General features: G+C 37.3%; 1 long non-coding RNA gene across 1 annotated transcript in view; it reads left to right on the top strand.

Annotated features, from left to right (window-relative positions):
- Positions 1-23,083, top strand: part of LOC122824640 — a 75,859-nt gene that overhangs the window by 36,135 nt on the left and 16,641 nt on the right. The window contains exon 2 of the long non-coding RNA XR_006369542.1: positions 7,034-7,148. This is a non-coding gene — a long non-coding RNA (uncharacterized LOC122824640). The remainder of the gene's footprint in view (positions 1-7,033; positions 7,149-23,083) is intronic.

Here is a 23,083-nt window from a genome sequence, read left to right as displayed (position 1 = left end):
TTCCCTGTTGTCAAGAAAATGATTGAAGAGGAGAATCTTATTTTTTTTTTTTTTATGTGGACATGTCTGGAGAGTTGCAGGGCAAGGGTATAGGACTACAGCATAGTGCACCTTCCAGTATGTCCAAACTGTGTGTTTGTGCTGCTATAACTGCTGGAACGTGCATTTTATGTGAGTGTGTATTTCTTTAGTGTGTGAGCGTTTGTGTGACGGTGTGATGGTCCCATCTGATTGATAAGGTGTCTGTGGCGGCTGCAGATTGCTCTTGCTGATTGCTTCTGAGAGCTCCAGCTGATTTATAATCAGAGCAGGATGAAGGATTGGACTGTGGATTGCTTATCTGTTTACCCCCCTCCCAACATAAACTGACAAATTATCATGTTGAACACACACAAACACGCACACACACTCAAGCATGAGCATGCGTCGACCTTCTTATTAGGTGCACTTAAAGACATAGTCATTCGGTTTTATACAGAGTCCTACATTACGTGGACTTGACTCATTATCACGCTAATTATAATTTTCATGATTGATTTTCTTTTGTCTTGCACATTGTCATTTTTTGTCTACTTTTTCAACATTGTTCTATTCAAAACAGCAAAATTTCTGAAAATCAGATATTTGAATGCTTTAATTAGCTAGTGGTTAGTAAATTAGTCAGGCGATCTGCTCTTAAAAAGAACCTGATTTCCACTTTCTATCTTAAGTTGAGCTCTCTTCCAATTTACACAGCATCACTGTCCACGTTGTCACAGAAAACGTTTCCCAACAGCCAAATTTGACTTTCTTTCAAGTGAAGCCAAGGACTTTTTCTCAATCAGTTGACCATTGGTTCACAGCAACAAAAGAGGGAAGTGTGCAAATGTGCTCAATACCGTATACACCATACAACTGAAACAACTCTGTGAATGTCTCTGGCATCTCATTTAAAGGACCTGGTGGACTCCATGTAAAATCTTTTAGAAGGTATGAAAACCCTCACTCTTTTAGCTCTCCCGCGGTCTTAACAGACGAGGCAATTTAAACGCCACAAGTTTTTCACTTTGTTCGCAAATCGCACTAACACCGTGTGCACTTTTACAAGGTTTTTTTTTTGAGGAGGTTTTGTGCGATTTTGGAAACCGGCAGTCTGACGGGACAACATCCTCTCTCGCCACCCCGCCATGACATTTGCGGCTTACCATAAAAGCAGTGCATTGCTGACTTGGTGTTATCACAAGTTACACCTTGACAGTACATATTATTTGATTTATATTAAAAGGTTGCTTAAAATGCACTTTTTCTTTCGTAATCCTATTGATTTTGCTTATTCTTTGGAAATATTGTCTGAAATGCAAACAGGCTTCAGTTGAAGCAGGTGAAGTGACTGATCATATTCAAAACACTCTACTTGTTCTATATGAATAAAACATATTTTTTCTTAACTTTTTGTAAAAAGGTTGCCATAATATTTGAGACCACTTGGCAAGTCAGAGTGCAAGCTATCAGGTTTAAATGCTGACAGCTTTTCTGTGCCCCACAGCTCTGGGTCAACCTTCTCTGTGCGCGTGTATGAGTGTGTGTTTCTGTTTCTTCATCTTTCTCTTTTCCATTTTACCTATCAGCATGATTATTTGATGCTTTCTGTCTCTTCACCTTACCGTTTCATTAATGCACAGTGACAGTATCATAGGAGTAGGACAAAAGCACAAAGTACCTGAAATACAGACACACACACACACGCAAACCCACTGACGAATGGCAGCAATTAGATGAGGAAACCAAGCATGTGAGAACAGATGAGAGCTGAGGGGCTTCAATTGCAGTATGGAATGTGTGTGTGTGTGTGTGACTATTGTATGTGTTTGTGTACATTTAGAAGGTTTTTATCCCTCTAATGGACCGTCTATCTGTCTAAATATCAACACTGTCTCATAAGTCAGTGGGCAGTGAAGTGCTGGGCTGTGCTGAGTTGTTGGGTGCAAAGAATTTCTATTGTACAATACACAGGAAAGAACTCTAACTGCTGCATTGTTACTCACAAGAAGGTAATTGATCTTTGGAGCAAATTGAGCATTTGGTTGCAGAAACACTTGTTTTCAAAAGTATTTTTGAAATAATGCTGGCAGAAAATATTTATAATTTTTTCCTTTTAGAGTATTAGCCTTTTTCTGACAGATTCTGAGACCTTGAAATGTTGTTTACCGTTTTATGTTTGGAATTTTCTACTATCTTTTCATAAAATAACAAAGCTCCAGATCTTAGCTGAATAATTTATATTTACATTTGTATAAGTTGACTAACTTACTAGTTTTGTAGTTAGGCAGTTCGCTAAAATGAAAAGAAAAAAAAGGCCGTCCCCATTTAATTCTGTAAATATCCAGAACACACTTTTTGTTAATCTACAATGTCAGCAGAATTATATATTTTCATGACTGTAAGGATGCTAGAAGTTTAAGAAAAAAAATGACCAAATTGCTTACAAATATCCTGGAATTTGAGTGTGCATTACCGGTAATTGTTCCTGTTTTTTTATTTTTTATTTTGGTAATCTGCTTGGCCTTTCATGTTAATTCAGCAAGTCTTACTATTTTCTCTGATTCATATAACTTATGTCATGTTTTTATGGTTTATATTTATAATTGTATTTAGTTAAAGTTTCTTTGATGGGGTTGGTGCTTAATATTACATAAATGTTTTGGCTCTATTTTTTTATTTTTTTTAAATGTGGAGGAAAAAAAATTAATCTACGCTTTGGCTTTTTAGCATTTATTTTGGAACCCAGTTAAAACCACATTAATAAAACCCTAAGAACTTAGAAGGGACAGTGAGTTGTTTCCACTTTTATAATGGTTAAATAAGCTCACTAAGAGCTTTCCTAACTAATCTCATAATCACATCTATTAATTGTTAAAAAGATTTTAGATTTTGTGTGAGGCTGTTTTAATTACAGTTGTGTATATTTGAACAGTATATTTAAAAGTCACTTTTCATTTATCTTGGTGATTAAGTCACAAAAGTGTTGGGAAGAAATGTGAGATTCTCTGCATATATTGTTTCTTTGCAGAATCTATATGCTATAAATCACATGCTCTGAGAGAATTTACTCCTTTTGCATACTGATATGAGTGTGTAAGTTTATTTTATTGAAGAAACAATCTATTGCTCACATTGTAAATCACCCCCATGTTTTAAACCATCACATAAATAAGTAGCCCAACGTGTGTGTGTGTGTGTGCGCGTGTGTGTCAGCAAGACAGAGAGAAAGCAGTTTTGAATTCAGGTCTTCAAACTGAAACACACGGTTATTTACATACAAAATAACATACATAGTAAGTTCATATATGTAGCTTGTGCATAGTGAATATTATGAATGAGTGAGTACATATGTGGGTGTGCAGTGTGCCTGTGTGGTAACCCTGCATGGCTGGCAAGCTCATTTCTCTCAGAAATCAAAGTTAAATGGGTCATCTATCATGAGAATATGTGACTGGGACTCTTGTCTCCAACATGCTGCGTGTGTTTGCGTGTGTGTGTGTCAGGCAAGGTGTGTGGCGGAACACCAGTGTGAGCCTTTGCAGCTGTGAGTGTGCACATAGAGACCTGTCTGCGTGTGCGTCTGTGGCGGCCACTTGTCTTTGCCTACGCTATGATTAATGGTTTACATTGGGCTGTTCAGTCATGCATGTTTCTTGGTTTATCGTTTTATGCTGTCTCCAATTAAAGCTCCATAACTTGAGTGATGACTTCACGCCAGTGTCCATCAATAGAGGCCATCAGCGGCCTCATGCATTCAGGATATGGAAGTCACACACTAACTAATATCCTCTTGTGTCAGGGCTATTGGGCAGTTTGGGTATGTGAATATATACACCTACAATGTTTGAGTGTATATAAGGGCATAATGAATACCGTTTCCACCAAACCGGTCTCTTTTTGCAGATTGTTGCAATCTGAAGCAATTTAAAATACTTTATGTAAAGTAACTCTTAATGTTTTGTTTGTTTAATTGTGGGGTTTTTTTGGTCTAAACCTAAATAATTAACAACATAAACATTTGTTGTCATGACTGTTGTGTTTAAGTTCATCACAGTCACTGACATTATTGACATATTATTAAAATAATGTTAAATATATGCCAAGGGAATTGTGGCATCATACGGTTTATGTTTGAAGCTCAAACCACATAAGACATTTACTGTGAAGACGTTGAGGCTTTTGAACAAAATGCTTGTCAGACTGTTTCATTCATTGGGTTTCTTATCAGTTAAGCTGTTCTGCTGTGAAAGAGTAGACTCTTGACTACAATGTCACTAATCCAAGAAATCTAACAAACTGGTAAAAACGGATAAGGAATCATCTGGTTAGCTCTCTGAGTACTGACTGCTTAAGGTAGTCGATGTTTGCATGATGTTTTATCTTGCATAAAGTAGGAATAAGAATGTATTTTAAAAAATACAATTTCTTTTAAAAATTTGGTGGTAAAAATCTTACTGTCACTGCCTTCTGCTTGCATCTGAGACACTGCATTTTTTTAAGCAAATATAGTAATATTTGATAATGCTAATCGTTAGAACCAGTGATTGCATCATGACTATCTGTATTATTAAGAAAGCAAATGTATGTATATATATAATTACATGTGGTAATTTTTTGGCTTTCTGCACCAGTCTAACATTTTGCATCTCTTTGTCTCCCTGCTGCAGGGATTGGGCAGCTGATACATACATCTTGATGTGTGAGCTTGTTCATGTGTGCGTCACACAAGCACACAGATACACACACCATGGAGTATTATTTCACGCAATATTATTTCTCGTATAGCTGTAATGATATTAGGCCGATATGTTGATTATACTGTCGGAAAACAGCAGGCTGTTGATTGGGTTAGCATATTACCTTATATCACATCTCCCCATTCATCCCTGTGGTTTTTTTTTTTTTGTTTTTTTTATTGCCCTCATTTTTCCAAATCACTTCTCACTTCCCCAGTTTCCAGGGCGAGGTTGCAGGCGATGCAAGCAAGGTGATGCGAAGTAATATGATGATTGGAAGGCACACAACAATGGAAGAAAGGAGAATACTAAAACCTGGGAGCAGCCAGTGTTGTAATATTATGGGAAAAGCCAAATGTTGGGGTGGCGAAGTGAATACATGTAATCAAGCCGACGGAAAGGTAAAAGAGAGCACAAATTAAACATGCAATGCTCTCTGGACACCATGTGCATTTCACAAATACATTAAATGTTTTTTTTGTTTGTTTGTTTTTTTGTGGACTGGAAAAGGAATCGTGGTGTCTGACTTAATAAAAAAAATAAAAAATCAGAACATGAAGGAAGGGCACTGATGCAAGAAGAGAACGAGATATTTTAGAGTCCTCTACTGAGATTGTTAGAGAGAATGAGATTTCATTTGCAGCTGGGACAGTGAATGATGACCCCACAGAGAGTCAGTGTGCATGCTTGTGTTAAAAAAATCTAGTTGAATGTGTATCTACACACTGAATTCATACACAGTAATATATATGCTGTAGTCTATGTACTGTGTTTGTATTGTGCAAAATTGCAGGCTTTGCTGTTGCAGGTTGTTGAGTGTTTTATTTTATTTCTGCTTCTCAGTGATGCCCCTAGACAAAAAAAAAGAGAACAAAAAAACAAATAAGAAATCATCTGTAAATGTACTATAGCTGTATAGATACACTTACGTTTCCCTCTTGCCTTGCTAGTATGTACACACAGGCAAGAAAGACTACAGTATTTGCTAAGAGGAAACAGAGAGTGAAGATACCACTGGCAAAACTGATGCTATAGTTTAAACCAACCCTTTGAGCTGTTTGGTGTTCAAACATAGAAACATGAGCATGCCTAAAAAGACAATTTTAGGACAAATCACTAACAGTCTTATGTGATGCATGTGGCACATGCAAAAGCAATGATTTAGCCATGATTCACATTCAGTTGTACACGCAAGCAGCAAACAGAAAAAAACAAAACAAAAAAACAAACAGAAACAAAGACTCGCATCAGCCATTGCTAATACAAAGGCTGCTACACCATGTCATGGCTGGATGACACAGGAAGAAAAATGAACTGTGGATATCGTGAAATTAAAAAATGGAAACTGATTTAATATTCTACATTGGCTGAAGGGGCTGGGGGAGGGTCGCAGAAAGCAGACCTTCTGATGGGGGGAGGTGTGGCGGTGATGAAGATGAGGGAAATTAATCAGTAGTATCATCTTCAAGGGAGTTTAGCCAACCACCCACCTCAACACTTTTGTCCGCCTGTGAGGGTGGAGCACATAAAGCATCTGACAAACTGAAGTAAAATGGCATAACACTATCAAAATAAGATCAATGGGAAGCAGATCATCATCATAAGCATATCCATTTTTAAAGAGGCATGGTGTTCGAAGGAGGTCAAACAAGTGCTCTGAGTTGACAGAAATGACTGAGGTGAATGTAGCAATCCAGGAGTTTAACTACAAACTGGGATTTTCTGTAAAATATGTAAAAGTCAGTAAACATGGCTTATCTAGTTCCTAATGTATCCCACTAGCAGGGGACACAATGAAGAGATAATCATTGGAACCAACTTCAACTGTCAGTGGTCACAATGTCATTCTTGTTTGAGATGCAATGCCTTAAGAAACCTGTAGAACTAAGGTAGGGTAACATTTTCAACACAATGCCTCAAAACAGCATTTGTAAATAAAACTGCTGATAAAACATTTTTGCAAGCAGTTAGAATGTGAACATAATGTGCTTGTTGCGCTCTGTATGTGTGCACCAGTGGGGCTTGAAGTAATCAAGAATAATCCAAGTACATACATATATTGAGCTTATTCTGTTGTGTGGCAAGTAAAAATTTAAAACAAATCTACTTTGTGCCGACTTTACGCCTGTTTGTCATGTAAACTATCACTTCCAAATGATTAGAAGCCAGAAAACAAAATTAAAAGTGAACTGATAGTGCTGCAACTCTGACTGCAGTTTAATATGACATATGAATATGAACCTGTCTCTCTCTGTTTCTTTTTTTTTTTTTTTCAGAATGAGGTAAGGGCGTGTTTGAAGGACGAGCTCTGAAGCTATGAGAGAAGGATGGAGAAAGATCAGAGGGAAGATTAATCAGCTATATGAGGAAGTTAATGGAGTGAAACATAAGGTAAGATGTCTGCAATCATGCTTTTACTCAATTTGCAACGCTTGTATAAAACCGAAACATATTTTGCAAAATTTTATAGATACACCTTTTGAAGAATCAATGCTCTACTGATCTTGGCCATGTATGTTGTCTGTAAATGCAGTCTGCTTTAAGACAAGACAATGCTGCAAAAAAAAAATAAAATAAATAAAAAATCCCCCTTCAGATTTTAAATTGTTCGATGAGCTGAACAGTATCGCACTGCACAACATTGGCTAACATTAATGGTTTACCCCTTCAGATTCTGTTTGCTAATTTAACTGTGCTATCTCAGTGCCTCAATCAGTTTTCCCACCCACTTATATTATACCTTTTTCAATTATACAGATTACCACCGCTGGTACAGCTTATTGAGCCGTACTTTTGATTCAGTGGCACACGGCCCATTGAGGCATAAGCACTGGCAGATATGCACACGCAAATGCACCAGTACACACCACTTGATCTGCATATCATTACGCTTTTGATCGAATGCCAAGGTTTCGGTGAGAAAGACATCAGTGTCAAATGGAGCGAATGTGCACACCAACACCTGTAGGATTTGCGTGGCCTTGGGTGTGTGCGTATGCACGCGGGCGCGTGTCTGTGCCCATGAGAGAGGCAGCTGTGAAAGCTGCACCTGTTTAATTGAATTAGCCTTGTTAATGTATTCACACAGGCTGCCAAAAAAGCATGGCATCAACAAGCTCATTAGAGCAATTAGTTAATTAATTGTCTGTATGGCAGAGGCTTCCCAGAGAGCTGTGTCTTCATTATCTGATGAATACCGTCTGTTGGAAGTTTGAATGAGAGCTGGTAATACGATCTGCGTGCCAATATATCTCCACAGATGTCACAGATTTTTTTTTTCCTTTTTTTTATGTGTTTACTGCTTATGGAATAAATTTGGATGCTAACACATAAAAACACAGCCCACTGCAAGCATGCTTGTGTGTTTGTCTGTGTGCGATATGATTTGAGGACGGTGGCCAATATCCGTGTGCATATTGCATTGAAAGGTTATGTGGGGGGCGTCACTCCCACAGGTAAAGACAGAGCAGTCCTCCTACCCACTTTCTAATCTCTCTTTTATTAGAAGTTAATATCTCGCCTGCTCTTTCTCACTCCACACTCCCACCTGCTTAGAAGCTGCCCTGCTCCATCTTTTTAATTCAATTATATTAGCCATCTTCTCCCTTTCTCTCTCCTTTCCTCTGTGTGGTACTAACTCTAAAATTCACATCTCTCTTTAATACACTGTCTGTCCTTTTCTCTCTGTCTCTTTCCATCTCATTCCTTCTTTCTTTGTCCTTAATTTTTTCATTTCTTTTCCTAATCCTTGAAGGAGGGCAGACTTTGGCCAATCAAGGATTTGCACATCAGCCTTTTTTTCCTCTCCAGTAGATTGGTAGCAAAAAAAACAAAAAAAACAGATGACAGTGATGAGAGAAAAAGCAGTTGCAATTGAAGGAGGTGGGAAGCAGCAGTTGAAGGGAGAACCCCAGGGGTGAAACTTTGATTGCTAAAGTAATGAGACTTGATCAGATTGGGGTTTCTATCTCAATAGGAGCTCTGCTAATATGAAAGACCAAGACTTAAGCACTCATTTGAAATAAAATCACAAATCTGATACTCTTTCTTCCGGACTCCAACCAAGGTCTTATAATCCCCCACTGCAGAATTACGACTTCAAACAGACCACATGGGAACTTTTAATCATCTCTGATGGGGGCACATTTGGAGATGAGAAAAATCACAGTGATGTATTAATTATGTAACAATATTATAGAGCTGACTAAGTCAGTGCTTTAAAGACCTTGAGCTATCCGAGAACTTTTATGGACAATGTGATCTTTAAACACAGCAGATATATTGATAAGACAGACATTTGTAGACCCTGCTTGTTGAGCAATCCCATTTTCTGTTCCCTCAAAAAAATCATCTGATTTTTATTTTTTTTTTACTGCTTGATCTACAGTGACCTTTTAAAGGTTTCTACCTGTTATCATGCTACATCCAAACATTTTACTGAATTTTCCTTTGATTTGATATGATTGACCAATGCAAAGTGATGCATAATTATGAACTGGAAGGAAAATAAACAAGAAAAGTGAATATTTGAGTCTGAATGCAAAACATTGAAGATAAATAATCATTCAGCCTTCATTCTGATACTTCTAACTAAAAATCCAGGGCAAGCAATGGCCTTTGGAAAGTCATCAAATTAGTACACAGGTGTGTAATTTTAGCTTCATAGAAACAGAGCTGTTTTGTAACAGCTTACAAAGACCAATCAAGGGATGACTTTCTGGAGAAGATCAAATGAGGTTTAGGTTGCAAAACAATATCAAAAACTTAGCAATTCTCACAGAGCTCTGTTTAAACCTAAATCCAAAAATGGAAATCTGACAGAAGAAAACCAGTGTAGAAAGAAAGCCACATCAAGTCCAGTTTCCAGTTTAGCACAAGACATATATAGAGGACAAAGCAAATATGTGGAAAAATGATGCTAAAATTGAACTTTTAGGCCCAGGTGTAATATGTCACGTGGAACTTATTTCATGTTACCCTGAACACACAGTCCCTGCTGTTTTAAGGGGAGTAAATAAGAGCATGGTATAGGGTTAACCAAAAACAAAGTAGGAATATGTGGCTAGAGTTAAATGTTTGTATTTACACATGCCCTTTGTCCATTCTGTCTAAACTCTTTTGTGAAGTTTAATGGACAAGAATTTCAGTCTCTGGGATTTTGTAGTTGTAAATGCAGCATAAAGTTGCTCTACAAATTGCTTTTTAGGGTAGATGTCTACTTTCTTATTTATTAATAAACAAACAAACAGAAAACCTGCAAAACCCTGTATAATTTTTCTTCTTCTCAGTTTCTGAGAATGAATGCTTTTACTAGATATGTTTGATGTCCACAAGATTAGAGGGAATAATGTTTCTATTATTAGCTGTTTGTTTTATATGATTTTTGTGTTTTTATGCATTAAAGCAATTTGAGCTGCCTTGTTGCTGACTTGTGCTATTCAAATAAATCTGATTGATTGATAAATTAATAATACATTTAAAAAAAAAATTAAGAATCGTATTTAGCCTTCAAAACCAAATAAACTCCTTTTAGTACATGTGATGTGTGACATTTACAGTTTCATCATCCAGATTTAGGTCATTTGAACATTTCCCTCAAGCCTGTGTTCACATATACTACAACCATTCCCATGAGATTCAGTGCAAGTCTTTAAACTACATCTCTTGTTGCTACGACAATTTGTTTTAAGTTGACAAGTGCACTATGACTGAAGAAAACATAATGATGATGGATGGGAGTGGTTGAAAATAATGTTTTACGACATGTTTGAGCCTGCATGTGTGTCGGACATGGAGAAGAGGCTAAAACTCTGCTACAAAGGAGGCCAAAGATAGCACAGAATTAAAGAAATAATAGTGAATATATTCAGTGATTCTTATAAGGTTAGCATGAATTACTTAGAGGAATTGTAGCTTTAATCACAGTAAAACAGCTACAGTTCTTAAAGTGTAAGAGCTCTCAATGCCTTAATTTTGTTTTACGTTAATGGCGATAATATTTAAAATCTGCTAAAAAAAATATGAGCTCACCTGCATCACTTATCATGTGAAATCCCTCTTGCACTATAGACAAATTTACATAAAAAAGATGAACTTTTGAATACTTGTTTGATATGCTGATCCTTAGCGATCCTGAAGTACTGAAATTCATTCATTATCATCTTAGTTTTCTGAAAACTTTCTTTATTTCCCAATAGTCACACTAAAATGTGAGATGTATCTACATAAAACAGTAATTTTAATACAATGTGGTACAGCTAACTGGGCTATTGCTGGGAATTTTCAATATTCATTAGCAATGTTCTGCATTAAGCTACATAAAACATAGCTTTGACTTAAATTATGTTGGATGTGACCCCTTATATTATATGAGGTATATTCTGAATGAGGCAGGAGTGAGATGAGTTAGTCTAGAGAAGAAAAGATGGTCCTGAAATGAGTTCTCCTTCTAGATAACACAAGTTTGTTGGGAAAATCAGAAGGTCAAAGATGCAGTTTTTATTTCCTTTTGTATTTGTGCTTCTTCTAATTTAGATACTGCACTTAGGAAAAAATAAATAAATAAAAGGTTGCTGCTTTTGAATTGAACTGTGAATGTCTCTGTATGATATAATGTGTTTGTAAAATTTTATTTGCATGTCTGGTGATTATCAGTGGAGCTTCCTTGCTAATCTAACATATGGCTCATTTAACACTGCGCTAATGAAAAGCGCCTTTGATTTGGTTGGGGGCTCTGATTCACAGGCCTACTCAAACTCGCATTCATCTGCAGGGTGAGGAGTTGAACCACTGTCTGTTTCTGTTGAAATTACCATTATTTTTCCCTCACTAAGTGCTTAACTACTGATTCGGAGTTTGCTGCTATTCATACATGGTGAAGTACATTTAAATTTTTACATTATTACAACGCACACTTAATTTTTACATACATACTGGAGACATTACGCAAGAAAAACGCATGTTATTACGAACAAATAAGCCAAATAGTAGCCGGCCGTACAATGTAAAACCCTGCAAGGTTCTCTTCTGAAGTTATCCTTTTAACATCTGCCAGTACTGTGTGGTTCACCAACACTTTTGGCAGTTGACACAATTCAGCAATTTCTGGGTTCTTTACCAAACAAAAGTGAGCTCATGAGGCTCCATGAAGCAGACCACCCCAATGAATATCAAAGTATATATATATAAAAGAAATCATCCAAATGACTTGGAAGAGAGCCTGGGTCATGGCAGCAAATAAGAAATGAAGGCACACAAAAAGCAAACTACAACAACAAGACAACAGTCATTATTTAATAATTCTGGTTTATTACTAAGGTATTCCTACCTCTTGAACTATTTTTTTTTATTTCACTGCATTGGAAACATAAACTTCAACACATTTTGTGGGATTTTATTTGACAGGCTAACACAAATAAGTGAGTAACTGTGAAGTGAAGAACAATTGCTTGTTTTTTTTCCAAGCCTTTTCCTTCTGAAAATCTGGAGTGTGGATTGCATCTGCATTTGGCCTTTAATCTCATGTCACTAAATGAATTGGTGTATAACCATTTATCTGGATAAATCTAATTTAATCTAGATATAAGTCCAGTTATTCTTGCAGATTTGTTAGAATACATTAGTGAACAAACAACTTAATAAAGACCAAGAACACAGGAGATAGGTCAGAGACCTTCCGGAGGTGTGAAGACTTTTGGAAGGTTTCACAGAAAATAATATTTTTCATTTCACAAAATGAAAAGACCGAGTAATATACACCTCATTGTTTTTATGCAAGTACATTGGTGCATTGTTTTACTGTATTTAACTATACATTAGGTATAAACAACATAGGATCATGTGTGGCACCTGAATCAGCATGTGAATTGTTTGCGAGCCACACAAGACTCAGTTAACATGAAGGAGAAGCAGTCTAAAGAGCTGTCACAGTGAAACACAAAACTCAAAAGAATGCCTGACCACACTGCAGAGCAAAGGAGGTGGCAAACACAATGCCTGTCTCACACACTCACATGAAGGGAGTCCTTAAATAAGGAACAGAATTGGACTGCGTTCTCTAAATCAAATCCAGTGTAGTACATCAGGGAATTCTCCTCATTTTTTACTTCCTTCACAGTTAATCATCTGTCCGGTTTCCCCTCCTCCTCCTCCTTCTCTTTCCCACTCTTGCCCTTTCTCCATATTTAATAACTCATCACCACCATCTTGGCTCTACTGAGGGTATGTTAGTCTTTCAATAAGGCACCATATTTGCTTGAATATTATTTAGCAATAGAACAGTACAAGGCCTGTGGAGGGGTTAAATATCGCTTCTATGCTTTATTGTTATTTTTTCTTTCCCTTTCTATAATCGTTTCTACATTTCACTTTTTTTTTTTTTCTATCTCATCTCTCTTGTCCAGTCTCACCCTCTGCTCAATGAGAACCAGTGGTAATGAATGTGAACATTAAAGAGTCATATGCAAGATGAATGGAATGGCCTTTAGCTTTCTCTCATCGTCCTCTCTCTACGTTGCTCCGTCTCTCACCCACTGCTTTTCTTTCTCTCTAGCTTCCCTTGTCTTTTTACCCCTCAAGGTATTTCAGAATGGTGTGTGGCAGTGATGTGTTTTAGGCTTAAATTAACCCATTTACTGTGTCCTTGACCAAACTAAGTCATTTGTCTGCTGCTGGTGGTGTAGCAATGTGGCTGCCTGTCAGCCAACTAAATTAAATATATTCAACTTTACATAAAGGCAGTTCTCTATCTCACAACACAAACCTTATCTCACTGTTACCGTTCACAAATCTCAGTTCTGTATACTGGGCAGTAGTAGTTAATTGTGATTAATTTAACCCGTCATGTGCATTTGTCTTATTTATGTTTTGATGCAAAAGTGCTGCAGTGTCACAGTTTTTTTTAAACAATAAGAAAACAAGAACCTCACTTTAAGCATTACAAATGGCCCCGCCCAGAATTATGCTTTAAAAGAAAGAAATCCCCTTAAAGCCATTTACAATACTTTTCATATAAATCAATACAATCTGTGATACTTGGCAGTTTTAAAATATTTTTTGAGACCACTGACTTCCCCTGACATAGCAACAGACCACACACACATACACACAGAAAAATAGAGTTTTCCATAAATTTTAGATCCTGGAAAAATGACCAAAGGAATTTCTTTTTTTTTTTTTTAAGCATATCTGATAAGTCCTCAGGGATCAATGGTGTGTGGTCTTACTGCATCCTTCCACTGAGGCTTCATCTAAAAAGGCCCAGACATGCTCTTACAAATAAGTACAAAATGCCACAATGATTCTCCATAATTTCTGTCCATGTTTTTTGCTTAATCGTTCCAAGAGGGGTTTAACGAATATTGTTTAGCTGGTCCTTATGTTCAATTGCTGATTAGTGTATAAAACAAATTAGCATATGCTCTGTTGAGCATATGCTCAACAGAGTTCTTACTTTTATTCTTTTTTTTTTTTTTTTTTCTCTTTTCAGAATCTTCACTTTGCCGTCTGCAATGTTGTATGGCTTTGGCAATATAAATCATTTGAAATGCATGCGTTACGTTAAAATGATAAACCTAAATGTATTAAGTGTAAAAGATGCACCAAAATATCAGCTGGTGACCGGAGCTGGTCTTTCAGCCTTGCAAGTGACGACTAGGGAAACATGAACACAACATACGTAAGACTTTTACTTTGGTGTAAAAGTTATTACTTTGGGAAGAAGACTCAAGATAAGCTATTTTCAGTATTATGAGGTGAAATCAGAAGCTTTGTAAGCATGTGAAGTCATCTAAAAAGAAAGTGGTTTCTACAGAGGCAAGTCCACAGGAGCATCCAGGCCACCATAACATAGACTACTAGTTTGCAGTGAGTGCTAAAGATTTAGCCTCTTAGCCAGTCTTTATGTTTGTAGTTTGTGTTTTCAGGTACCAGTCTGTAACCAGGCACTACTTAAGAACTATGGATGTGTTGTTAAATTCCCAGAGGTTGAAATGAATACTAAAAATGAATAGCAAAGTTACTTTGTTTTGTCTTTTTGAGCATCCATTGTCTGTCTGTCATGAAACATGTATGAATTGGAAATTCTGGTAAGGATTTACTCTCTTTAAAGAAAACACACAGAGACTGCTGTTTACAGTAATTCATGCAAACCACACAAATCGACTCCTCTTGGACACACGGTGTGACATTGCTTCTACTACAGCTATAAATAATAATGACTTCTCAACAAGGTTGAATGGAATCTACTGGAGGGTACTGTCAAAATGTGGAGTACATTGCTTTTTTTATTTTTCTCTACTCTAGGCTAGTCTGTGTCAAAGAGGTGCTGGAACGGTGACTATTTGAACAAGCATGCCTAACAAAGAACTGACAGCTTAAATATGGCTATATCACACAGTCATCACACTTGTGCTGAAGTTTGTTTGTTTGAGCTTTAGAAACTTTCTTGGTTCTCACTTTTTATTCAAAGTGCTGCTTCTCTGTGGGTCATGTGTTGACCCAGGGAGAGGTCAAGTTAACCTGTTGAGTTTACATACAGAGTGCAGCAATTATCAAAATGGTAATGGTGAACAAATGGAAGAGGAGTGACAGCACCTACAGCTCTTCGTCCATTTTCATGACAGGCTTCTTTAAACATGGGTTCTACAAGTTTAAGCTGATCGAGCAGCTTTATATGTTCAAAGCTAAAGCAGTAACAGCAGGGTTCCTGTCCTTTACACAAAGCTTTTATCGTGCTCCTGTTTACCACTGTAGAGACGAACCAGAACCCAAACCTCTCTGAATCTTACAATCGCACATTCCCTCGCCATGTGTGCTGGCTCGTCCCTTCCCTTTTGCACTTAAACAAAACAGCAAGCAAAACTCGGCTTTCCTTCAACTTCCCGCCTTTCTTTCTGTCTCTTTACACCGTTGCAAACAATGAAGTATGTGCTGAACAAGAGCAGTGAGACCCTATATCTGACCAGAATGCATTTAAACAGAGACCTGCAACAGAAAGAGAAAAATCCAGGATGAACTGCGTCAAAGCAGGAAAGAAATGGGACGTTGACAGCAGGAGCTAACGATTGCAAACTTCAACAACAAATTGAGCTGCTTGTTTTCTTCATTGCTTAAATATTGAGGATATAGAAGGATAATTACCAACATGGGTTTTGAAAATTCAAGTGAGTTGACTCCGATACCGTTAAGGTTAAGTTGCTTGCTCAGTAGGTCAAGAAATATTTTCTTGACAAATAGGGCTAACAAAGGAGAGAAAATTGTTACGCTAAATTTACACAGTATTGAGGGTTGAGATGAAATATTATATTCACTTTATTTGTACTACTTTGTCTTTTTCTACAACAGAATTGATAAACGGGGTTGCACAGGTGAAAAATTCATTTAAACGTGAAATTTGCAACTGTAATATTCATTGTGACAGGCTTTTGTCTGTTTATACAATGGTGTTCATAATAAGACTTTAGATAACATATAATAGGATTTTCTTATATTCTAAGCCTTAATAAAAAGGCTCACTGATGATAAAGAAAGGCTTCACAGAAAATGATGTATTTTTTATTTTTAGTTCATTTGGATCTTACCAGACTTTACTCTTTCAGTATTTCAATGCTCCAACAGATATTTAAAAAGGGCACATGCTAGTTTTGAGAGTTTGTGTTTAACCATAAATTAACAAGGTTAAAAAGATAATACCTCAGAAGCTGATTGTGATCTCAGGTGATTGGTTACTTGCAAAAAAAAAAAAAAAAAGCGAAAGGAAGTAGAAAATAAGGGTGGTTTTTTTTCTGCACTGGCAAAATACCTTTTTACTTCTTGTTGTCACTGGGAAGGTCAAGATCGCGTTTTGCTTCCAACTATTATTGACAGAGATTCAACGATTCCGTACTCTATAGGGTTCACATTAAAAAGGCTCGACTTCTCATGCTGTTGCTTAGCCATTAGAGAAAAGGTGAAAACAACTATCAACATATTTTAATAAATCAGTCTGGAGGAGTAGATAAAATTAATTTAAGTATATGCAGAATGAAAGGAGACACAGTTGCACTCTAAATCCTTGACACAATTTCTAATCTTGGGCAAAAAAAAATCATGTCCGCAATTGTCTTTCACAGTTTAACAGTTTTCAGGTGTCTGTGCTCGTACATCCATGAATGTGTGGCCATGTGAATGTGGGTGTGTGCAACGGTCTGCATTTCATGTTGTGCTTTCAGTCGCTGGATGGATCATTACGTTCTGTCCAGGGATCTCATTTCTGCTCCACATCTGGCCTTACTTTGCGCAGGAAAACTGTTTTTCTCTGATCCCTTAAAAGGCCTGTCTTACACACCCACACATGCACCCACACGTGCATCCTCCTCACACATTCACAGCTTTACATGTACACTCCACTCCATCATTAAATGGACTCCGCTGGTCGTATGTGTTTCTAGAAGAAAGTAAACGTGCCTGCAGCTTCTCGTCTGTAAGCGAAGCCGAGAACTTAGTAATAAGTATTTTCTGCTGCAACTTGAGACATCTTAACATTAGCACGGCTGAACAAATACTTGTCAACACACTCATCTTAAAGGTACTCTGCTTATTTTCTCTTCATTGTACTCTTGCGCCATCTCGCTTAGACTTTTTTTTTTTTTTTTTGCTCTGAAGAACAGAGATGCAGTGTTACTTTTCTGTAAATGCTCCTCACCAAAGGAAAACATGTTTTAAATTTGCTTTCACAAGTTGTCTTTCTTCATGTAAAAGTTGAAATAATGATTGTGAAATCCAGTAATGGAATAGGTTCAAGATAATTATTCAATAAACATGGATTTTTGTTTTATATACAGTGTTTCAAATTTTAAATTTTTGCACCTTTGTTTTGTAGCTCTCCTGCCCATTAATGTCTACATTCATATGTACTTCTCTCCGCCCATCTATTAATGGTTCACCCAATCTTAACTGAAACACATTATCTGATTAACGGTGTGTTGCTTGAAATCAAACATGTGGTGATGTTGTTGTGTCCTAAACCGACCCAAACTTATTAGAACCATTAACATCACATGATAGTTTATTCCAGACAAGAGGAATTTTATCTTACCACACACACCTTTAGTAGAGGATGTAATTTGAAAGATCAGATCACTGATGAGACAGGAGAGAGGGTAAGGAATTTAACAAGGGAGAGCTGAGTTTGCTGTAGCAAAAGCTGCTAAATGTGGCTACAGGAGTTTCCACTTCTTTGGTGGCTCCCATTGGCCTTATCCCATTAATTTTGTACAATTGTAACAAGATTTCTTTAACAATCACCTACTTTTTCTGCCATTTAGCCAAAATCAATATTTGAAAAACCGAGAGAATTATTTATTTTTATGTGAATGTGTGGAACACGATGAACTCTTGACCTTTTAATGAAGAGATCTCTGTCACACTTAAAAGAAGAAAGTTAAAGATTTATTAAAGAATCAACACTAAAATGTACACTTTCCACAACAGCATAAAGTCAGCCAACTGCTTGTGATCTACTAAAGCAAGATTTAAACAGGTTTTTATTCATACTCATATCTGCAATAATTATCAAAGTAAAAGAAACAGAAACAAAAACAGGTTTTAGTCTACTGCTTTTGATTTAAGGAAGGTATTTCTTGAAGGAGGGCGGTAATGTCCACTCACCTTGTTGAAATAATTTATAGCAATCATAAAACATGTAATTGTTCATGTAATGAATAATTGCATGTAATGAACAATTAGATATAATTGAATGTTCAGTGTTTGACATCATCAGTAATCCATATTTAAAGATCCTAGCTGATTTTAAAGATCTAATGTATAGGTTAAAAGATTGAAAGATAAAATCTTGACAGGTAATGACAGGCATTTGCATTATGAGTGTAACTATTAACATGGTCATATATTTTTTCGTCATTTTAGGGCCTTGACCCACCAGCTGCGTGTGTGTGACGTTATTTTAACTAGGAGATTAGGAGAAAAGGAGTTAGAGAAAAGGCTGGAATTAAAGCAGTACTTTACATTTCAGATTTTTATGTGCAACACTTGACGTTTAAGGGCCTTTCACAACGAATAAATTACAGTGACAATTTTTGTTTGAAAACAAACAATTTTCTGTTTTTCTAAGGAAAAACTGTTTTTTGTTGTTGTTTTTTGGGGGCGGCCTGTGGTGGGAGTGCTGAAAAATAAGCAAAATGAAGACAGGCATAGATGTGGACAGACATTGGTTTTGAAGAGAATGCTCAAGAATGCTCAGAATATCTGACTGATTTTTCTTTCTGCTTACTTTTCTCTTGATCTCACTTATTTCTCTTCTTGCCATTCTGCGTCTTCTTTTCATCCCCCCCACCCCTCTTCCGTCGGTGAACCCCACCCCCAACTGTTGAAATATTATTTTCCCCCTCCTGTCGTCCTGCCCTCCCCCACCAGCCCCCCACCTCTCTTTATCTTGTCATTGCCTGTCAGTAGGGATTCTGTCTACACTGAGTGTTGTGTGCGTGCCTTATGTGTGAACACATTGAGACTGAGATACACTTAAGAGCTCATTGATTTAAAAATACCTTCGATATTGGAGATCCCCTCCTGCAGATTCATTGAGGAGCTTATCACACACACACACACACACACGCACACCCACGCCGACACACGTGTGTGGAGACACGCAGAAACCAAAGCTCCACTCCAAAGTTTCTCCTTAAACTTTGTGATTGACCTAGTTAGCGTGTCGTTTGACAAGTTGTCTGTTTTGACACGATATCCTCTGGTGTTTATCAACATCCATTCTGCCTATCACACGCTCACATTGGGAATTCACATATACACACGCACACACCCTCAAAGATAAATCAAGCTAAGATTTCAAAATTGGTTGGAAGTTACTGCTGTATTTGCTCTGGGTTAAGTTGAATGAAATGCAATTTCAACATGAAGGAAAGCTTTGGTCAGTTTTTTTTTTTTTTTCTCCACTATGTGTCTGTGTGAGGGATAAATGAAGAGAGAGAGCACATGTTTGTATCTGATGTCTATGGAATTCAAAACACAACCCATATCACATCTGTCCACAACACTTCCTATTTGTACGGGCCTGAATGTTTACATGAATCCTTGTGCGTGATTTGCTATGTGCATCATACACGCGCTGCGTGTGCAACTTAGTTTTCTGCCCGCCTTGCAGAAGCTCAGGTTTATTACGTTAAGCGAGCCTGGTCACAGACAACCATAGGTGAGAGGTCAAACAGCCAAGTTAACTCCATCAATTCCCTTGGACAGTTACAAACGAGCCCCCAACTCTGGTCAAAACAATCCCTGGATCATAGGGGGGACCGGCAGGGAGGTGGAAAAAGAGAGAGGGAGCAGTTGACTCAATTTGGCATTAAGGAGTGATGCAAATTAAACGTGGAAACTACTTTCCATCAAGTATGTTCAAGTGTTGCAATTTTAGATTTCTTCAATTATTTTTAATATCATGGAATGAGTTATCCACTTTTTTTTTTTTTTTTACTAGCTTCAGTAACAGAATACACAGTGCCCTTGAAAACTATTCATACCCTTTGAGTTTCTCCTTCCTTTTCTTTATTTGGTTTATTTTTATTTATTTATTTATTTTCAAATTACAACCACAAACGTCAAGGTATTATCATCTCACAGAACACCATGCAGTTAATCAAAAATAGAAAATTATATGGAACCGTAGAAAATCTACCAATATATGTTCACTAAACTAACTATCAAAGAATCTGTGTGAAGGACAACTATTACTGCCTCAGTCTGCAAACATGGCTTTTATGAAAGAGTGACAAGAAGAAATCCACTGTTCAAAATCATCTTTGGCACAATACATGGTGGTGAGGTCAAATGAAACCAAAAGATTACATTTGGTCCTATACCCATTTGTGATGGGAAAACTGACCAACACTGAATTCCCCATCCCCATGGTGAAACATGTTGGTGGCAGTATCATGATGTGGGGATTCTTTTCCTTAGCATGAGCAGGAAAACTGGTCATAATTGATGGGAAGATGGACTGGAGTAAATAGAGGGCAATCATATAGACTGCAAACAATTGAAGACTAGGGCAGTGGTCTCCCCTTATTGAACCCATACCATACATCCAGAACGACAAAAACGGTTTCAGATCAAAGCATGTGGGCGTTTTGACCAATCAAAAAGCAGAGTAGTCAGAATGAAAACCCATGGCAACAACTTTTGTTCAGATGTTTTTAATCCAATTTGAGCTTGAGAAATTCAGCAAATAAGAATGGGTAAACATTTAAGACTCTAGATGGACAAAACTGGCAGAAATATACACCCCAAATGTCCAGCTATACACAAAATATATTTTTGAAGCACTTTTGGTAGGTGCTACAGATGACATGAAGGTAGTCTCCCTCGCTCCCAGACTATGTTTACCTGTTTGAAAGAGGTCGGGTAGATATTTGTACTGCTAAAACATTGACAAGTCGGGACGCCTTTGAAGTACTATAGAAAGATAATACCAGATTAAATATTCCAAAATACCTTAGAAACTAAATTATCAGTGGCTTTCAACAGAGACTGCTTGATAAGATAAAAACCAAGAGAACACAAGCAGGAGACAAAAAAAAAGTCTGAATCATTTCCCCTTGCAAACTTGCGAGGAATCACACCCACATGAAAGCATGTGCAAACATGCACATATAAACACACACTCTCATTTGGCATACAGCTGAAGTGGGTAATTAAGGAAGGTCACCAAGGAAACAAGCAAACACAACCAGTTGCGAGATATACTATATACTCAAGAGTGGAGAAACCATCTGTTTCTCTGTACAGTCATCCACCCACCACCACCATTATCTTGAACACAAATATGAAAACAAAACTGGGAAATTTCAGCTGAGGTTCAGTAAGCAGTCAGTGGAGTTCCCCTGTTTACTGATACAAAGCGATTGTTGCTAATGTATCAAAAAGATGTCAACTTACACAGTATTTTCTTTGTCAAAATAGTGCCATGAAAAAAGCTATTAATTTGTTGTTCTCCCGCCCTCGTGTTTTTCAATGGATTTCAAGCAGAAAAATATTTTAATCGTAAAGATAAAGATGTAGACTTTTAATCTGAGTAGCTCATAGATTAAAAGTAGGAATCACTAAATCTGACTGCTTTGTGACTTCCTACAGTGTTTATCTTTTAATGCATTTAAGAAGTGAAATGTTTATTGAACATTTAATTTAATTTAATGAAGATAATCTGTTCATCCAAATATATGTTTGAGACTGGAATTAATTTCACCTTACGTATTGCTAAAAATATGGGCTATATTGTTTAGTAGTTTGTCTGTGTAGGTGAAGATACTTAACTACTCCATTATGTGCTGCTCCTAGTTTGCAGCACATAATGAGACATCATGAACATTAACTTTTATATGAAAGGAATCCAGGGAAAGTGCATGAAAAGAGGGAGAAGCTCAGAGCCAAAACCTCAACCAGTTCAGTGGGAGACTGGATCCGAGCCATAAAAAAGTGTCCCTCCTTCTCCTCAGGCATAAATCATTCAGAGTTTCTCTGTGCAAGGGTTTGTGAATATAGTGTACTGCGTGGTCCATGATATTAGAAAAAAACAAAAGGGAAGGGTCCAAATTTGCCACAGACTGTCACTGTTCTCTCTTATGCTGGTTCAACGGAGCGGAGGGAGACACAACACTTTGCTAAAAGGCTCCTCAGAAGTTGTACCCAAAGAAAGCCAAATTGTTAGGTATTGATGTTTGCTCTGTCTAGATTGCCCTCTGCCAGCCCCAAGGCTAAACTAGGAAACTGTTTGAGTCAAGCCTGACTCAGTCACTTTTGGATTGCTGCCACGCCCTTACTTGTCCTTTGTTTGTAGGTGTGCAATATGTGATAGTGAAGTATTCTCATGGTTGATGGCAGAGGAAGAGGTCAGACACTTAAACTACGTGTTCAGAAAAAAATATGAAGAGCTACATTCTCAGTTCCCCTCTAGTCAGCAACAGGTAGGGAATACCTTAGTTAATACAGTTTTAACTCCACTTGGTAAATCAGCTTCACTATTTTATTTTGATCATCAGAGCAGTCAAATATCTCACATGAGTTTGTTGTATTCAACTCTGCCATCCTGACACTTTTAGACATGTCCCTGGTCCAACACACATGAATCAAATGGCTACATTACCTCACCAATGCAGTCAAGTTCTCCAGAGTCCTGCTCATGACCTGCGTATTTGACTCAAGCGGGTTGAAGCAGAAACACATCGAAAGGTTCTAGGACAATCCCAAAGAGGAGGAGAGCTTTCATTTTTATTTAATGCCTAGTCATATGAATCCTGATCGTTCAACAAAACCAGCTTCTG

The sequence above is a fragment of the Gambusia affinis genome, linkage group LG21, assembly GCF_019740435.1.
Source record: "Gambusia affinis linkage group LG21, SWU_Gaff_1.0, whole genome shotgun sequence".
NCBI lineage: Eukaryota > Metazoa > Chordata > Actinopteri > Cyprinodontiformes > Poeciliidae > Gambusia > Gambusia affinis.
Note: the sequence above shows the minus strand (reverse complement) of the source record. Positions and strands in the feature narration are given on the sequence as shown.